Below are 19,740 nucleotides of genomic sequence, written 5' to 3'. Positions count from 1 at the left end.
TAAATGATTTTTGAACTAAAAACACAAAAAAATGATTAAAAAATGACAATTATTGATTCAAAAGGGGGTAAATCAGGAAATTTAATATACATCTATATTCTTCATTTGAATTTGATCCTAAAACAGAAAGTTGGCACTCATTATTTACTTACTCGGGCCGCACTAAATGATATGGCGGGCCAGATCTGGCCCCCGGCCGCCACTTTGTCACCTGTGGTATAGGGCAAAGGTGTCAGACTCGGGTCGGTTCGCGGGCCGCTTTTACGTCAACTCGATTTCACCTGGGCCGGACCATTTTAGATATAATATTTAGATATTATAAATGGATTAAAAGAACTGGATTAAAAACTCTGAATATTCCATTTTTTATAGATCAAAAACAATGTTTATTTAAGCTTTTTTAAAATAAATGTTTAGATTTTACTAAATGATCTTTGAACTAAAAACAATACATCTAACTCTCTCTCTACAATTATATCCTAAAACAGAAACTCGGCACTCATGATTTACTTTCCCCGGCCACACAAAATGATGCGGCGGGCCAGATTTGGCCCCCGGGCCACCACTTTGACACGTGCCAGTTGAGAAATCAATTGTCTGTCGGAGTAGCGCCGTGATTTATTTGGTGTTAAGATCCTGCGCGCCTTCGGGCCTTGTAGCTTTTGAACGTAACAGAGAGAGAGTATAATGTCTGCGTTTGTGTGTGTGTCTGACGAAAAGCACACACGCGTTCTCTTGTTTCACAGTCAAATCCAGGTGCGCTTTGTTGTTTCACAGTTTATTGCTTTCACCTACGAGTCACACAGAATGAAAATAGTTATGCAAGAACCCATCTAGCCCGCACATGTCGGCCCCCGCGCTTCAGAATGCACATTGAAAGTATTAAGAATAGAGATGTCAAAAATACATGTACTCATGACAAAAAAATATACACATTTTGGATGAAACTGTATATTAGAAATGAGGAAGTCAGTCAAGAAAAGTCCTCTTCTTTGTGTATATTTCTGGAAAGGAACATTTGTGATGTGTTTAATCAATAAAATAAAATAAAAAATCATCTGAACTTTAATTATTTTTATTTATTTGAAAGTTTTTTTAAGAGGAGGTTTATTATAAAAGGTATGCACAACACAGGTTGTCAATTTTTTATTCTGCTACTTCATTGGACAATTTTTAGATGTAATGTTTAGATAAATGGATTAAAAGAACAGGATTAAAAGCCCTGAATATTCATTTTTTTATAGGTCTAAAATGTTTATTTTAGCTTTTTTATATATATTTTTAGATTATACAAAATGATTTTTGAACTAAAAACAGAAAAAAATGACTAAAAAATTACAATTATTGATTTAAAAGGGTGAAAATCAAGAAATATAATATACATCTTTACACTTCATTTTAATTTGATCCTAAAACAGAAAGTCAGCACTCATGATTTACTTTCCCGGGCCACACAAAATGATGCGGTGGGCCATATTTGGCCCCCGGGCCGCCACTTTGACACCTGTGCTTTAAACAATATGCCATTCTCAAACTAGTGAAACAACTAAATACTTGACTAAAAAAGATGTTTCTATACATCTCTAGTCCTAACGATATTCTATATCCTTTATGTCCACAGATCGCTGCCATCGTGGGACAACCTCCATCCAACCCCCCCGATGGTCAACACCAGTTTTAGCCTTTTAAAGAGTAAGTATCATTTCCGTGTTCCAAAGAACTTAAAACTTCCTAATGTGCCTTTTCTGATGCAATTTTTCTGAGCTCTGTAGAGTGATTTTAGTGGCTTGTGGAGGTCAAAAGATGCCTATTATTACCCTGGCTCAAATGTAACAAATCTTGTCCACCAAGATAGAATTGCCCCTCCAGTTGTACCTGTTTCACACCCCAAGGCTTTTTCAATCTACTGGTACTCAGAAGTTATGATATGCGGACAACTGTGCGCACACTTTGGTGTCTTTTTATTTATTTTGTTGACGTGGGGATTGAGATTGGTGGTGGAAGCCGATTTTACGAGCTTTACTGTAAATGGCCGTTGGAGTAAATCAGATGGCTCCGTACAAAGATGCCAGAGGCCAAAGGTCAAAGGCCTTTAGTTGAGCATTGGTTTTGTTGCAATTGGACGCTATCTTTTTGCTTTTTAATCGCTTTAATTTCATTTATTTTGTGTTTTTTTTATTTTTTAGGTTGAACAATGTCTACTGTGCATCTATAGGCGTGACTGGAGAAGACGTATGCTTTAAGAACCAAAGCGGTAAGTGACAAACTGCTTTTTTTTCTTGAATTCACTGCATTCCAGCGTGGGTGGTTTAGCATAGGGGTGTCAAACGTACGGCCCGGGGGTCAAAGGCTGTTCGCCAGGCAATCCGTTTGGGCCTGCAGTCTTGTAGTTCATTTATACTGAGTATATAGGAACTACGCATTCACTGATTTTGACATTGGGTCGTTAAAAGGGGAGATTTGTGATTTGTATGGTCGAGTGTGTGCGCGCTACTGCATTGGGTTTATTTTGTTTTAGAAGTCATATTTGTTCATTTGCACCCTCCCTGTCAAAGTGGATTGGACAGTTAGTGCTGTCAGTGTCAGATAGTGGTTTGAAATGCTCCAAAAGCAACTGAAAATAGCCCCAAATCAACAGAGAATAACTTGGAAATGCCGCAAATTATAATTATTAGTAACAGAAATTTAATAATGAACTGGAAGCATGCCTCATATGTGTCAAAGTGGCGGCCCGGGGGCCAACTCTGACCCGCCGCATCCTTTTGTGTGGCCCGAGAAAGTAAATCATGAGTGGCACCTTTGTTTTAGAATCAAATTCAAATGAAGAGTATAGATGTATATTAAATTTCCTGATTTTCCCACTTTTAAATCAATAATTGTACATTTTTAGTCCATTTTTTCTGTGTTATTAGTTCAAAAATCATTTTATGAAATCTAAAATTATATGACAAAAAGCTAAAATAAACATTGTTTTCGATCTATAAAAAACTTAATTTTCAGGGCTTTTAATCCACTTCTTTTAATCCATTTATTAAAAAAAACCTTAACATTATATCTAAAATGGTCTGGCCCACATAAAATCAAGTTGACGTTAATGCGGCCTGCAAACCAACCCGAGTTTGACACTTTTGCCCTATAATCAACAGGGAATGAGTAGGAAGTGACCCTGGAATGTCCCAAAATGAACAGTAAGTTACCTATAAGTACACAGGTAGACAATAATAGACAATAATAATAATAACAGATGCCCAATTTACTTAAATGGGGAGGACTGGCTGGGAGTGCTGTTGATGGCGTTAGACGTCCAATCCATTTTGACAGTCCAAACGAACATATAACGAGATAAAGATTTAGGCTACATCTAATTTGGTCCTGCCAGGTTGGATTTCCTAGTCCGGTTGTATTTCTTCTTGGCTTTTAAACAGATCTGAAAAGCAGTTCTCAATTTGTCAAGTGTTTCGGTCAATCTTCAAAGATGAACTCTTACTTCTTTGGCCAATAGATAGACACCAACTAGCCTGAAAACTCATTTTAATCATTACGAGAAAAAAAATCTTCAGCAATTAAGGATATCTCAGGCTACTTTAAAGCAAACCAAGGTTCAGACCCCGAGAAACCCTTCCGCTCACTTTTCCAGTCGAAAATTGATTTCTTGTCATAGATCAGAGAGCTCTTGTCATTTTCATTTCCAATCCTCAAATGGTTTCTCTCAGCCACGCTAAGTGTCGGCACCCTCTCAGTGGTGCGAACCACCGTGGATCTTTACAACGGCCACTCAGACCCCGTCGAGGGGGGGGGTGGAAAGAGAAATCAAAAGGACTCCGATGATTCCCCATTGGCAGGCTCCATTGTCTCGCTGATTTGCGATCAGAGCAGGAGGTGAAACTTGAAGGGGAATGAGTGGGGGAGGATGGCGATCAGGCTAAGCAACCTCCCGTTTTTTTTTTTTATCTTTATCCACCATTAACCCCAGTGCCCCCAATGTGTGGCTCAGATCAGGACCACTGGTCACCCCCTATTCACTAGCACATGGAATATTTTAAAGTTAAGCTCTGTCGCTTAACAAAAACTCTTCCTTCTTCAAAGGTTTGCTCAGTCCCAAGGATCTCCTACCGACGCTGTTTTTTTGTCGCCACACTTTTCCAAGTCAACTTGCGGAAGTTTTAAAACTTGATCTAATGAGGGTCTTGGGTTTGATAGTGCGAAAGTTGATGGACTAAAGACGTCCTGGTCTTGTACTGATCTGAAGATTGAGGGGAGTGGATTATCGTATATTTCTGATTGAATTGTAGTACCGTATTTTGCTGTTTAATATACCCGGGTATATTAAATGATTTTTGCTTTTTTTGAGCCTCCTGTTTGTGCGCCATTTAATATACCCGGGTATATTAAACTGCAACTCAGCTTTTTTGGCTAGATTTGTATTGTGTTGATGGGGGCATAATGATAGATACTTAAGTTCATTAAAATTCCAGGTCAGACTTTATTCATCAGTAAGTAGTTTTAACCTGAGCAGTAAGTAGTTTTTAGTCTGCAAAACGTTGGTGCACCCCGTCACGGCGTAAAGAGTGCGTAGTGGATCATACTTTCCCGTTTGTGTGCCATTTAATATACCCCTGCTGTTTAATATACACGGGTATATTAAATGGGGGTATATTAAACAGCAAAATACAGTAGTGTTTGTATTAGAATTGAATTTTGTTTCGCATGCAAGTTGAGAGTCAAGAGTGATTTCTAGGTATTTCAGTTCTTGGACTACATGGATTGTTTCTACTTGGACAAAAACAATGGGGTCACTGTTATTTGTCGCTCTTTTTGAGAAGGATTAGGCAAGAATTGGGGAGGCTACACTGCTCTCTGGTGGCAAAATATGTTGATCTCATTTCTATTTAAAGAGTTACTTATTTGTTAGGGCTGAAAATCAATGCACGGAGAGCAAACGAACGTTGGAGCTCATCTTTCCCCATGTTATTCTTTCCACGCCACTTAAATTGGAGAAGTTTTGGGTGCGGAAGCCGGGCCCCGGAGCCCCGAGATTATTGTGAAACTCAACCTGAGACAGGCATGACATCAGAGTTGCTTGACATTGGTTTGAACTCGCCATTTCAGGTGGGACAAATTACGAGTGGCTTGACTCGCCGGCCGATCGCATCCAATGAATCGGTCGCACACAGTCGCACATTCTTCTCGTAAGGTCTAAATGCTGATTGTCTTGACAGATTGAATTGCTGTGTTATCACCAAACTGTCACGCCACCTCATTTTTCAGCCCGCACGCACACTTTATGTAAGCCCTTCACAGTCCAGTGTTCCGTCGGGATGTCACCGTGACCTCAACTTAAATGCACGCTATCTTTACCTGCTGATGACTCAGGGTTAAGTCGAGATTCTACGGTAGGGGATTTGAAGAAAAAAGCTTGAATTTACTTATCGGGTATTTTTTATTTTGATAATTCCTTGAAGTATATTTGATGGAATTGTACAGTTACAAAAAAAACGTGCAACCAACTTCCCTATTAAGTAAATACAACATTTCAATGGACATTTCTACATCTAAATGCAACTAGAAAGCAAACATTTGTATTCCCTTCAAAATATTCCCAAAATGATGCACACATGTCCTGAACAATAGGATAACGCCAACGAGAAGTAATATATACTCCTAGTACTAGCGATCGCTACGCCATTCACGCTGAGTGACAGGTAAAAAACCCTGCAAAAATGCAATGCTCCGCCCAGTGCTCGTAAATATCTGTTATACACAAAAGAGATGCGGCAAAAAAAACAGTGCTGAAATATCATAAACAGCCTCTCATGTCTTGGCCACCTGGCTTTCCCGCATCTCAAAATTTGTCCCGTATCTAGAGATAATTATTTGCTCAAAATTTTACTCGTATCTCGAAATGCTCGTATGTCAGGGTGCTCTTATGTCGAGGTACCACTGTATCTGCGTGGAAACACACTACCCACTTGATTTGGGTCACAGAGCTGGCAGACAGTGGAATGTGAATGTGTGTATGTTGACAAACTCCACTGCACTCTGAATGGGCTTTGTGATTACACCTCATCATGCCTATTGCTGCATGGGGTCTGTCCCCGCAATCCCCCCTCTTATACTCCCACTAGCCTGTCGTCTCCCTTACCTCTCTCTTTCTCTCTCCCCCGTTTCTCCATCTCTCACTGTAGTGCCTCTTGGGCAATCATGTGGTCACACTACCTGACTCCTCGCTACTCAAGAGCGCAGTTGACAAAAACAGCCCGAGGCCCGTCATGTGGAAAAGATTCAGTCGGCACACTGCATATATTCCAGACCCCCCACCTACACTTTCTCCCCATGTAGTCGATACACACGGGTGTTCCCTCCCACCGCTCACCTGTGAAGGCAATTCTGCGACTGCCGCCACGGCTTTTACACCGGCGAAACAGGCTAAATTGTAGCAGGCCCGCAAACCCGCGTGCACGCTTTCTCCTTTGTCAGTCCAGGCGAGCTCTCTCTTGTCATGTAACACAAAAGCATGGAGGTCAGTGGGAACGCTCACTTGTCAATCAACCTGGTGGTCCTGCACTGTCGAGCTGCTCACCTGTGTTTATTGGACAAGACCCCGCTCCACGCTCGTCAAGGGAGAACGCAAAGCCCCGGACTTACTTTTCATTCACTTTCCATTCACTGTATTTTTTTCTGCCAAAGAATGAACCTTTGCAGTTTTTTGGGCTGCTGCATAAACCCTTTAGGGAAAGAGTACTAAATATTGACATATTTACACCAAGAAAGGCCGTCATTTGCTTTCTTTGGTCCAGAATGAAATACAATTGTTCCTTTTTCAAATTGCAATTCTTGTAAGAGTCCCAGTACAGTGGTACCTCGAGATACGAGCTTAATTTGTTCCGCGACTGAGCTCTTATGTCGATTTTCTCATAATTCAAATGAAAGTTTCCCTTTGAAATCAATTAAAAACAAATACATTTGTTCCAAACCTTTGGAAAAATACCAAAAACAGGATATTGTCTTGGAAAAAATGTTTTATTTGTTATAATTTGCCATCTATTAACAAAGTAACACATAACTAGTGGTTTAATATTACTATAAAATGTCTTTAATAGTACCAAAATAATATGAATTTCGAAGGGGGAGAGAGGAGGGGGCTTTTTGCACGGCAACACGCTTGTAACATAACAAACAAATTTAAATGAACTTGTATTACGATGCAGACACACTCAAATAAATTTAATCTAACCTTACACTAAACTTAATTCTAATTTAGTTTGACATTGTGATACCTTTCTTCTCCCAGTTTGGCTCTTTTTGCTTCGCCTCCACACTGACTTCCAGTCAATATCGAGGCTTGTTTGATATAAAAACAGCATTTTTACAGCTCAATCTCTGCTCTGTATTAAATGTAAAACCTATTCAAAGGAAGCAAAGGTGCACCATCTGGCCCCCATTTTCCCCCTAAAGCAGAGTTGCCTCAATTTGTATTATTTTAGAATGTTTTCTCCATCTGTCTGCTTTTATTTTGAGGCTCTGCGACTTCATTGTTAGTAATTCCGGTTGAAGTCTCGTTGCCTCCAAGGCGGCGGCGGCGGTGGCAGCGTTCATGTCATCTCCCCACCTGGCCTAGCACAAGCACGCAACGGCAGCTTTGTCGCAAAGTTGCGAATTGTTAACCTAGTGTTATATTATACAAATAAATACGTTATAGCCACCATGCTTGAATCAAATCAATGATGTCAAACAGAGAGCAAAAGCCCGACTTGTTGTCTGTAGGATTTTCTGGAATTTCACAGCTTAAATGTATTTTTTTTTCAGCATCTCTTTAGAAAAGTAACACTAGCATTCAAGGTCTTACAGTCAAGTGGCCACTTGCGACCGTGTCCTGCCGACGTTGCTGTGTTTAACTTTTGCGCTAAAAGCCACGTCTGGCTGTTAAATGCACCTTTCTTTCAACTATCTTTTTCTTTCCCGTCCAATTTTTTTGTTCAGAAAAACCACGACTGGTCATTCCAAAGAAAGCCACTTTGTTATTTTCACTAAGCTGTGCTTAGTTAAGTGATAAAGGTGACATGGTAATACGTTTGCTTTGTACCCACTGATAAATACTCAAGTGCTTCTTTCCCACTTGGCTGCTTCCCCAATGTGTTTGGACAGTCTTTTTTTTTCTTTCTTTTATTGTGAAAAGAGGTCATTCAAAACTCACCTTCTTTTGTCCAATATTTTTTGCGGCGGTGATAGTTTTTCCCCATTTATTTAGTGAATAGATAGCAGGCAAAGGAGAAGAAGAAGAAGAGAGTGCTTTACATTATGGAAATGATGACATGGGTTCTAATCTCCCGCGTATTCAGCGCGGCAGACATTGGACCTTTGTGACATTTTGTTCGTCGCACTTCTTTCAATGGACCACTTGCATGAATCCTATCTATTTTTTTTTTTTTGGTTCTTTTGGAAGAAATGATTGTGTTTACTATCCTTTCTTACAATGGGACCAAAAAATGAAAGTAAAATATGCATATTAATATGTCATATACCCGTGTTAGTCTTTTAAGTGGAATTAAAAACGTATTTTCGTCGTTTGGATTGAAATGTGAATCAATATGTTTAGGTGGAACTTATAATGGAGTGGGAGATGGATATTTTGGACAACTTGTAAGACTTTTGTAAGGGTTTTATGCCTGAGTTCTGTTGGAGGATGCCTGGGTTCGATTCTTATTCGATGTCAGTGTGATTGTATGAATGGTTGTATGTCCCTGTACAACTGACAGGCGACCAATCTTGGGTGTAGTTTGCTATTTGCCCAAAGTCAGCTTAGACCCACCCATAACATAACATAAACAAATATAAATGAACTTGGATTACGATAAAGACACTCAAAAATAAGTTTAATCGAACCTAACACTAAACTTAATTCTAATTTTGTTTGACATTTTGATTCCTTTCTTCTCCCGGGTTGGCTCTTTTTTGCTCCGCCTCCACACTGATTTTTCAGCAAATATCGAGGGTTGTTTGAGTTTGTATTCCCTTCAAAATATTCCCAAAATGATGCACACAAATGTCTTCCCAATAGGTATAACGCACGACCACTTGCCAACGAGAAGTAGTATATAGTAGTAGTATATACTCCTCTCGCATTAGCGAACAAGCTCCGCCATTTGCACTGACTAACAGGGAAAAAATACACTGAAAAAATGCAATGCTCCGCCCAGTGCTCGTAGACATTACACAAGTTAGTCACGGGAAGAGAAACAGTGGCTATGATGCTCTTATGAGCAGCGTCTGGCGTCCGCTGTCTGCTCGTATATCAACATTTGTCTTGTATCTCAAGATAAATATTTGGCCAAAATTTGACTCGTATCTCGAATTGCTCGTATGTCGGGCCACTCGTATGTCAAGGTACCACTGTGTCTGCTAATATGTGACGTTAATAGATGCCTGTTTGGAATCTTGTTTATTTTTCCGATATTGTTATGACGTATGTTTGTCAAATGAACAAATGGGAAAGACTTTTTTGCTATAGTTTATTCTGTACCAAAAATACGATGCAACACAGCATGTCACTGCAACTATTAACGTTAATAGGGATTAGTGTTTCGTATGTTGATGGTAAATTAGCTGTTAAATACAACTCGACATGTACTATAAGATGCATACCTAGCGAGATGGAAAAACGTACTAGCCCGCATTTCACGCATTTCAATTTCATATGATCTCATAATGTCAACAGATGCAAATGTCTGCCAAAGAGGGAGAAAAAAAAACCAGCACGGAAGCCAAGATGTTTGTCTTGCTGGCTTTTTCTTACGCGGCCCCCCCTCCGAATTGTTTTCCCTTCAAAGTCTTGACAGCGTTCAGGATTAGTGCCATAACTGCTAACAATCATTAGCGTGTTTTTCGCCATTGTGTCAGGCGCTGTTTTCCTCCGCCTCGACGCTTCACGCCTTGGCACGTCTCCCGTTTTGCTGGGCGAGCGAGAAATGAAAAACAAACGCGGCGACCCCCAGCGAACCCTCCCGACGCACAGTCAGTTAAATGGTTTGTAAGACGTTTAATTACCAAGCGGCGTTATCGTTATTCATCTCATCATTAGATGTATGATATTAAGTGAATTGGCTCCCGGGGGCCTCCGTGTTTCACAGATCAATAGATTTAGATGAAGCTTGAAGGTGGCGGTGGCGCCGGCGGGCTGGGTGGCTTCTCAAGCCCCACCCCACCTACTCGTTTACTTATGCCATGGGTGTCAAAGTCGCAGCTCGTGGGGCAAATTTGGCCCGCCGCATCATGTTGTGTGGTCCGGGAAAGTAAATTATGAGTGCCGACTTTCTGTTTTAGGATCAAATTAAAGTGAAAACTATAGATCTATATTAAATTTCCAGATTTTCCCCCTTTTAAATCAATAATTGTCATTTTTTAATCATTTTTTCTGTGTTTTTAGTTCAAAAATAATTTTGTAAAATCTTAAAATATATGAAAAAAACTAATATAAACATAGTCTTAGATCGATAAAAAACTGAATATACAGGGATTTTAATCCAGTTCTTTTATTCCATTTATAAAAAAAAAACTTAGTGGCAAAATGGTGTTAATTTACATCACAGGTGTCAAAGTGGCAGGCCGGGGGCCAAATCTGGCCCGCCGCATCATGTTGTGTGGCCCGGGAAAGTAAATAATGAGTGCTGACTTTCTGTTTTAGGAACAAATTAAAATGAAGACTATAGATGTATATTAAATGTCTTTATTTCCCCCTTTCTAAATCGGTAATCGTAATTTTTTAATCATTTTTTTCAGTTTTTAGTTCAAAAATCATTTTGTAAAATCTAAAAATATATGAAAAAAGCTAAAATAAACATTGTTTTAGATCTATAAAAAAAAATAATATTCAAGGCTTTTAATCCAGTTTTTTTAATCCATTTATAACAAAAAAAATCTAAATATTATATCTAAAATCGTCCAGCCAAGTTGACGTTAAAGCGGCCCGCGAACCAACCCGAGTCTGACACCCTTGATCGACAGCCATGATGCTGTTTTTTTGAAGTGGATGTCATGGCGCTGGGGTTGTATTTAGATGGCGAGAGGACATGAAACAATAGACAAGGTTAGGACGCCACACATTTTTTTGCCAGCGGTGGAGTGCTGCCGTTGGCACTTTGGGACACTTTGTTGCTCTGGAGCATTGTTTGAAGGCATTGTGGAGATTGCTAATGCGGCGTGTACACCTCGGAGGCCCGCGAGCACGCCAACCCGCAGCCTGATATTGCCCGTATTCCCAATGTGAATATGGTTGAGTGGTGATTGGGGACTTGCTGCACCACCAAGCCGCTATTCACTGCAGCTGGGCGCTACTAGCCGGAGTTAATTGTCCATTATCTGCCATTATCGGAGCTCTCTCCCTCGCTCCTGTCTTTTATTCGCTCTCGCCGTCGCCGGCATCTCATTCAAACCACGTTGTAGCTGCTGCTTTCAAAAAAAAAAAATGCTGGACTTGGTTGGGCCCTAGTGACAACAGTTCTTCTTATCATGAAGATTGTCTTTGTTAGTTATTCTTTTTTTGTGTGTTATCATATTGTTATGAAATTTTATGTACTGTAGTTTTCTAATGTCCTGCAATGGCACTTTATGTTTTGTTCAAATATGATTATGTTTTTTGTTGGTTGGTTTTATATGGTAATCTGGTTAAATGCATTTATTAGGTGTGTTCACTATAAATGGCATTCTGGGATTAAATGAAGATTAATTAAGATTTTTAGTCATCAATTCGATTTTTTTGGTGTACATTTTACCTCTGCAATGGCACTTTTTTGTCCATATTTGGACTAGCATGCGTTTTGTTCATTTTTGCATGTAAAATTAGGCCATTTAAAATGAATGAATTAATTGATGATAGTCACTATTTAATGAGATTATTTTTTAAGGCATTCCTTTATTTCATTAACCACAAACAAAACTGATTTCTGGTGGAAATAAATTTGGGTTTGAACTCCAATTTCATGCCATTTATGCCAAAAAAAAAATACCAAAGCAATCTTGTGAGGCGTTTGAGGAATCCTCGGAAAATTCACTTGATGGCACTGTTTTCCTTTTAGCTTCAGTGTGGAGCAACAGGGCATCTTTATACACGCCTGGCACATGTTAAGACTTACATGCCAATGCTACACTGGTAGAAAGGCATGTTATCTTTATTTTAGAATAATTTATTATTCCCATTTTCTTGAACTCTTATCCTTTTATTTTGCTGTGCTTTTATTCAGTATTTTCAAACTTTTATTTCACTCTTGGGCACAGTAGAAATTTTAACCGTGGAAAATTCCAGGCCATGTAAAGTAAATACTCCATTTATTTACTTATTTTTCATGGGAGATTTTTTTTAAATTGCATTTTTTTGAAGAAAATGTCAAATTTGCGTTTGTAGAAATATATAACACCTTGGGGGAATTTATTTAAGTGTGGATGTGGATCTTTAAGTTACTTGCAGTAATCTTTCAAAACATAATTCTGTTGAAAAAGAGGTGTCTTTAAATATCGATTTTACCAACCATTTTTGGTTTTTATAATTGTCTTATCTATATTTATGATATGACTTCATTCTCATCAAAGTTTTATCAACAAGAATCATTGAGACACAAAAAAAGATTTTTTCACACCGACAATGTCGCCAAAAGTTGATGCTCAAGCACCCCCAATAACGTCCAGTTGAAATAATTGACTGTCTTTATTCTGGTCAGTTTGTCATTTTTTTCTTCCCCTAATATAACATTACATCACCAAGTTAGAGCAACCCACATCCAGCTCCAATTAAAAATAAGCAACAAAACAACTTGAATCATGTAATAATACGATTTAAAACTTGTACTGTTGACATATTTCAATTTTAAACTCGTATCATTACAATTTTTCTCATGGGAGTATTACAATGTATGACTCCTTAGCAGGCACTCTTGACAATGAGAAAACTTTTTAAGGGTGAATGTGGGTACTCATTGTATATCAAAATATTTCTATTTAAAACAGTCGATCGGGCTTTTGTTTTTCTTCCTTTGCTGCTAAGTCCGACGTCAACAGGATGGCACTTTGACCGTGTTCTTATTCACCTTCCTCTCAACTCACAATAGACGCCAGCCAAATACACAATACAGTGGTACCTCCACATACGAGTGGTCCGACATACGAGCAATTCGAGATACGAGTCAAATTTCGGGCAAGTATTTATCTTGAGATATGAGACAAATTTTGATATATGAGCAGACAGCAGTTCGATAATACGAGAGGAATATATACTACTTTTTGTTGGCAAGTAGTCGTGCGTTATCGTATTGTGAGGACATTTGTGTGGATCATTTTGGGAATATTTTGAAGGGAATACAAACTGAAACAACCCTTGATATTGACTGAAAGTCAGTGTGTAGGCGGGGCAAAAAGAACCAAGAAGAAGAGAAGAAAGCTATCAAAATGTCAAACTAAATTAGAATAAAATTTAGTGTTAGGTTTGATTAAACTTATTTTTGAGTGTGCATCATAATCCAAGTTCATTTAAATTAGTTAATGTTACGAGCGCATTGCCGTGCAAAAAGACCCTTTGAAATCTGCATAATTTTAACACTATTAAACACATTTTAGTACTACTAAACCACTAGTTAATTATTACTTTGTTAATAGATGGCGAATTAAAACAAATACAACATTTTTTCCAATCCATTATCCTGTTTTTGGTGTTTTTTTTCAGAGGGTTGGAACTAATTCATTTGTTTTTAGTTCATTTGCAAAACATTTGTTTGTGTTACGAGAAAATCGACATACGAGCTCAGTCCCGGAACGAATTAAGCTCGTATCTCGAGGTACCACTATACACAAATGCATGTAAATGAGATATTTTAAGGCCTAACTAGAAAACAGCTTTATTAAATGGCGCCAGTCCCCCCCCCCCCCACCCCCCATCCATGACAGAGAGAAAGGCTAAAGGATTAAAGTGAGTGTAAATTAGGCCTGGATGGATGCTTTAATAAGTCGAGGAAGTGTTGGTCCGGTGGCAGCGCCAGTAAAGACGCAATGCATCAGAGTGAAAAATCCTGGCGCTCGTACTACGGCATTAAGCGCATCATAAATAAAAGGTGCGGCGCTCATAATTGAGGCTCTGGTGTGGAGAACCCCGGCTGGAGATGAGAAATGGAAATCTGTGTACTGGTAAATAGATAATCACACAAAAGTAATTGAGGTTTTCAAACCCCAATCTCCACTGCCAGCGTGAGCTCGTTTGCATGTTAATCACGCCGGTGATTTGCCTTCATCACAGGCGAGTCGGCGGCGCACACTTCCATAACCAGCTTTTAATTGCATTTAAAATGTCACAGAGGTGGAACACATGTAATTTAGCCAGGACTGTGTCCAAATTAATGGAGGCGACTGCAATGGGGATGCTCTGTTCTTTTATTTTAAGTAAGACGTTGCAGATAGGGAAGTAACAATGCCTTGAAAACCTGGAAATTGTCAATGAGATTGTATTCTGGTTTCATTAATTCTTGGTGGGGTTTGATGTTTTTTTTTTAATATAAAACCTTAAAAAGTAGTCTAAAAATAGGATATAAGCATTTTTTGGCCTTGCAATATAGACATTTGAAAAATGAAGGCTAATGTGCTCACTAGCTCTTATTTAAAATAAAAAAAAATGTTAAAATGAGCCAAAACGTTGTTTAAAAATGTATTTTCTTGTTTATTTTTAAGTGTAGTATATTTAAAAAAAAAAAAAAATATATATATATATATATATATATATATATATATATATATATATATATATATATATATATATATATATATATATATATATATATATATATATATATATATATATATATATACATATTTAATAAAGTAAATAATAAAGATGGTTTAACAATCTTTATTTTTCAAGCACCAAATAAAAACAAATAAAAACATTTAGTTATTTTAATATATTGAAGTTTTTTCTTTTTTCTTTTTCAGTTTAGTATATTTAAAAAAATACATCTATACATATAATTAAATAACGCCAATAAAAAAGATTGTTTAACATTTTTTTCAAGCACCAAATAAAAACAAAATCATTAAAAAAAATGTTTTTCTTGTGAATAAACCCAGTTTTTGATTAAAACAAAGAAAATGAATCAATAAAATATGAATACACCAAAACTATAACAACTCACTAGTTGCCATTGACGATAATCCATTTTTTCACCCAACAAAGTATCTTAATAATCGATCCTCAAAATATCCATCAATAATTTTACCAGTCAATAAGTCTTCGATTTATTCTGGCGGCCCTGATTACCATTTGTATGTGTATGTGTGTTTTTTGGCGCATGTAATCATGAAAATGATAATTCCCCAACGCAGCTTGAGGCACTCCAGGGAAGGGAAACCTGCAAAACAGCCCTATTTAATTTTTCATAGAGGTGGACCGCGAGGAGCAATAAACCGATATCCCTCTTCCCCTTTTTTCCAGATGCCTTGTGCACCACTGTATCATACCCCCAAAAAAAGCCCTTTCTTTTCAAGAAAAAAAAAAGTTCTGCCGAGACTTACATGAAAGGAAAGAACTGTTGAAATGTTAATTTTACCATCTGCTGTCGAGGCCCCTGCTTGCTACCTTTTGCGTCTCTTCCCCTCTTCACCCCACCCTGCCTTCTTTAATCCTTCCTTCGTTGTGTTGTGTTTCGTCAATGTGCTGCTATTTTGCTTGTTTGAAGTCGTAGGCTAGCATGGCTGTAAAATGCGGCGCCACATGGCGAAGGGTGTCCCAGTAGTTCCCTATTCGTGTCCATTCTGGTCCGTCTCTCTCTCTCGCTCTCTACTGGGCGATATAAATTCTCCGGCATTAAAACAGTCATTGGTAGTCTGTTTCATGTGTTTTTGTAGTTCCAATAGACATCTAGCATCGTCAGTGGCGGCCAATGAGGTGGATGATTTAGTACTGTGACAATGAAGCGATTAGTCATTGGATAAAAGCCTTGAATTCAGTCTTGCTGGTCCATGAATCATTTCATTAGAGTGGCATTGTAATAATGGTTTGTTTTGAAAGTGCTGTTTTGAGTTTTATAGATTTTTTGGATGATTTGCTGCCCTCTGGAGACAACGATGAATAAGACATAACTCTTGTCTACCGTGGCCATATTTTGAGAGTTGGGAATGAGCTTCGGATATGAAATCGTCTGCAAAAAAATCAGACATACATATGATTATGGAATTAATATAGATTCGAATGAGCTGCTGATTGTTTAGTAAATTGTAGAAATGGTAAATCGGTGTCTATTTACTTCATTTAGTTTGTTTCTTTTTTCTTTAAAGTATGTCAGTGGAAATCGATTCAAAAACAGCAACAAAACGGAACCTGTTAATTTTGGGGGATTTACAAACAGATATTGATTTTGGATCTTTTCCTGTTCCTAATCGAACCTAACACTAAACTTAATTCTAACTTAATTTGACATTTTGATATGTTTCTTCTCCCGGGTTGGCTCTTTTGGCCCCGCCTCCACTCTGACTTTCAAATGCAACCTATCGAGGGTTATTTGCTTTTGTATTCCCTTCAAAATATTCACAAAATGATTGTGTCCTCACAATAGGATAACGCACGACCACTTGCCAAAGAAAAGTAGTATATACGCCACTCGCTCTGACTAGCGGGGTAAAAAAAACGCTGAAAAAATGCAATGCTCCGCCCAGTGCTCGCAGAGACATTACAAAGAGGGAGTTACCTGGAGAGAGACAGCGGCCATGATGTTCTTATGAGCAGCATCTCTGCTCATATATCAAAATTTGTCTCGTATCTCAAGTTAAATATTTGCCTGAAATCTGACTGGTATCTCGAATTGCTCGTATATCGGGCCACTCGTATGTCAAGGTACTACTGTACATCTTTTACTACCGCCTAGCCACATTTGCTAAAAAATGATTGTAACCATTGTCCCCTTCTTGAGTTTTCCCGTAAATTTCCCCCAAACCTACCGAAAATCCCCAAATCCTCATGTCCTTTTTGTCTTTTCCATCCCCGACTTGTCACCCAAAAAAAAAGACAGTTTAAAGGTGCGAGTGCAGCAGCGCCAAGTTTGAAAATGTTGCCAAATGGACAGATTCCATTGTGCGATTGAATCGTTTGGCAATTAGGGTGAGACATCCTGTGTGTAGAGTTGCTTAGCATTTTCCTTGGCCTGCAGCAGATTGTTTAGTCTGCTCGCATTGTGAGCTGTTTCTGAGCGGCAGTTGACGCTTGTTTGCAGAGCGCTGGGGGAAAATGTGAGAGAGAGGCCTAGTGCCTTTTCTCTATTTATTTATTTTTCCCCTCCCGTCCTTGGAGCTGGAATCTGATTTGTGTTCATGTTCCTCTATTCTCCATGAGCATTTTTTTGTGTTTTTTTTTTTAAGTGTGGCTGCTGAAATCTAGACTTTGTATGACCTCACTGCGCCGCCTGTGTTTCATTAATGACCGGCCCTGTGGTTTGGGGGAAAGGAATATTTTTCATATGACACCGCCTTGCATTAGCGTGGCGCGGCAGCTGCGTAACCACAAAAATCATCCAATTTTGTGGCTTTTTGGAAGGTGTGAAAAGTTCAGCTCCCTTTTTAGCAAGCCTGGCGATATCATTACTAGCGCACGCACTACCGAAGACAAAGAATCGACCCCCCACCCCCCAAAAAAATCACCTGCTAATTTCTTTGGCCAGGAATTCGACCGTAAATAACGTACACGAGTAGTCAAAGCATTTTTTTTGACAGGCCACCTCCTGTTTCCCCATTAAATGACTGTTTATTTTCAACATATTTGACGATGTTTTGGACGCCAGAAAGCAAGCCAAGAGTCAGTCTTCTTAAAATATGTTTTTGAAGCCGACACATCTGGCACAAGAGGTATTTTCTCTCCAGATTGATTGATTCGCCAGCCTTTTGTTGAGAGCGCCTCACGCGAGCTACACGGCAATTGACGACGGCGTTCTACACATAGCAAAGATTTGCTCCTCCCCTTCGTCTGAAAGCTAGACACTAGACTACTGTAACTCTGTTGGGTACCTTTGCTGGATATTGAATATCCAAAAGGAAACTTCAGATTTGTCCCAAGACAAAGAAGCCTTGTGCTGCCGCTATTCCCCCCCCCCTTTTTACGTCCCTCCCTATACAGTCAAACTATATTAAGTCAATAAACTCAACAAATATCTTCAATTACTCTTTTATAAATATCTTCTCATCAACACATCTTGATAATGACCTATTCCAAGGGTGTCAGACTCGGGTTGGTTCGCGGGCTGCATTTACGTTAACTTGATTTAATGTGAGCCAGACGATATTAGATATAATATTTTGATTTTTTTTTTAAATAAATGGATAAAAGAACTGGATTAAAAGCCCTGAATATTCATTTTTTCATAGATCTAAAACAACGTTTATTTTAGCTTGTTTTATATATTTTTAGATTTTACAAAATAATTTTTGAACTAAAAACACACAAAAAATGATTAAAACATTACAATTATTGATTTAAAAGGTGGAAAATCAGGAAATTTAATATAAATCTATACTCTTCATTTTAATTTGATCCTAAAACAGAAAATCCGCACTCATGATTTACTTTCCCGGGCCACACAAAATAATGCATCGGGCCAGATTTGGCCCCCGAACCGCCACTTGGACACACCTCTCACGTAAAGCAACCATGTTTGCTTATGAACTCCTTCATAATGTGATCAGTAGAAAGAGTATTTAAACATGTTTTTCGGTCGGAAATTGCCGCCATTTGAAAAAATGTTTTATGATAAAAGCTTGTATGATCTCTACGAATGTTATCCATTTTTTTCTTGCCCAATTAAAAACTTCCAGAAGAAATATTTGAACACTTAAGCCAAAAACCTTTAAATTGATATCTCCTTATTTTTTTTTAAATTTGAAGCCTTTTTCTCTTTTGAACAAACTACCTTCTTTTTTGAGTCGCCGAAATGTCCGCTAGGCTTAACCGTTTTTGATAAATTGTACATTTAGTCCAATTTTCAAACTCATCAGCGGCTTTTTTATTTTTTATTTTTTTTGCCACTCAGCAGACTGATCACGGACAGCTATTAAAGGCAGTACCTCCGATAAGTGGCTCAATCTTTGTTGCAAACCTTTTTTTTTTTTTTTACATTTAAAAACCACGGCAAAATGATTTTATAATGTATTCCATCCAATACCGTACTGTTGTGACCAGCTATTTAGGAATACAAATCAAGTACTTGAATTAATGCGAAAGGGGGGGGGACTTTGGTTGTAAATACCTCCTTTAACGTTAAATGGAATAGCGCTTGTATAGCTTCAATGGCAAAGCAATTTTCTCTAGTTGTACCTCACGAAAACGAAAGGGCTGTTTGCGGTACATCACGGTCAACCTGGAGGGGGGGGGGGGGGGCTTGGGGGGGCTTATTGAAAAAGCAATGGACTTATGAATCATTTTCCCTGTGCCACTTTAGTGTACCTTTTTCAATGGACATCATCAAAAGTAAAAACTTTCGCTTAACTTGTTGCCGAAATAGTTTCTCGTTTTTTGGAAGAAAATTGCAGCGGGCAATTGGATGGAGAAATTGCCACTTGCATACTTGTCTTTGACCAAAGTGAAGCCCACCCAACATCGCCCCCATTTTAAGGGGAACATGCTGTTTAGGAAGATATAAAGGAGTAATTTTATTACGTGCTACATCTCTCTACTCGTAAGCTATTTCATTTTTCTTTTCAGCGTCCACGGAAGCCTTTATTTGATCT

At 38.5% G+C, this 19,740-nt stretch overlaps 1 protein-coding gene across 5 annotated transcripts in view; it reads left to right on the top strand.

The window, feature by feature from the left end:
- Positions 1 to 19,740, top strand: part of foxp2 (forkhead box P2) — a 126,018-nt gene that overhangs the window by 32,007 nt on the left and 74,271 nt on the right. For all 5 annotated transcript variants that reach the window (XM_077709726.1, XM_077709727.1, XM_077709731.1 and 2 more), the window contains 2 exons: positions 1,622 to 1,692; positions 2,187 to 2,254. The gene's annotated coding sequence lies outside the window, so the exon portion shown is untranslated. The remainder of the gene's footprint in view (positions 1 to 1,621; positions 1,693 to 2,186; positions 2,255 to 19,740) is intronic.

This window comes from Stigmatopora nigra, chromosome 23 (assembly GCF_051989575.1).
Source record: "Stigmatopora nigra isolate UIUO_SnigA chromosome 23, RoL_Snig_1.1, whole genome shotgun sequence".
Lineage (NCBI taxonomy): Eukaryota > Metazoa > Chordata > Actinopteri > Syngnathiformes > Syngnathidae > Stigmatopora > Stigmatopora nigra.
Note: the sequence above shows the minus strand (reverse complement) of the source record. Positions and strands in the feature narration are given on the sequence as shown.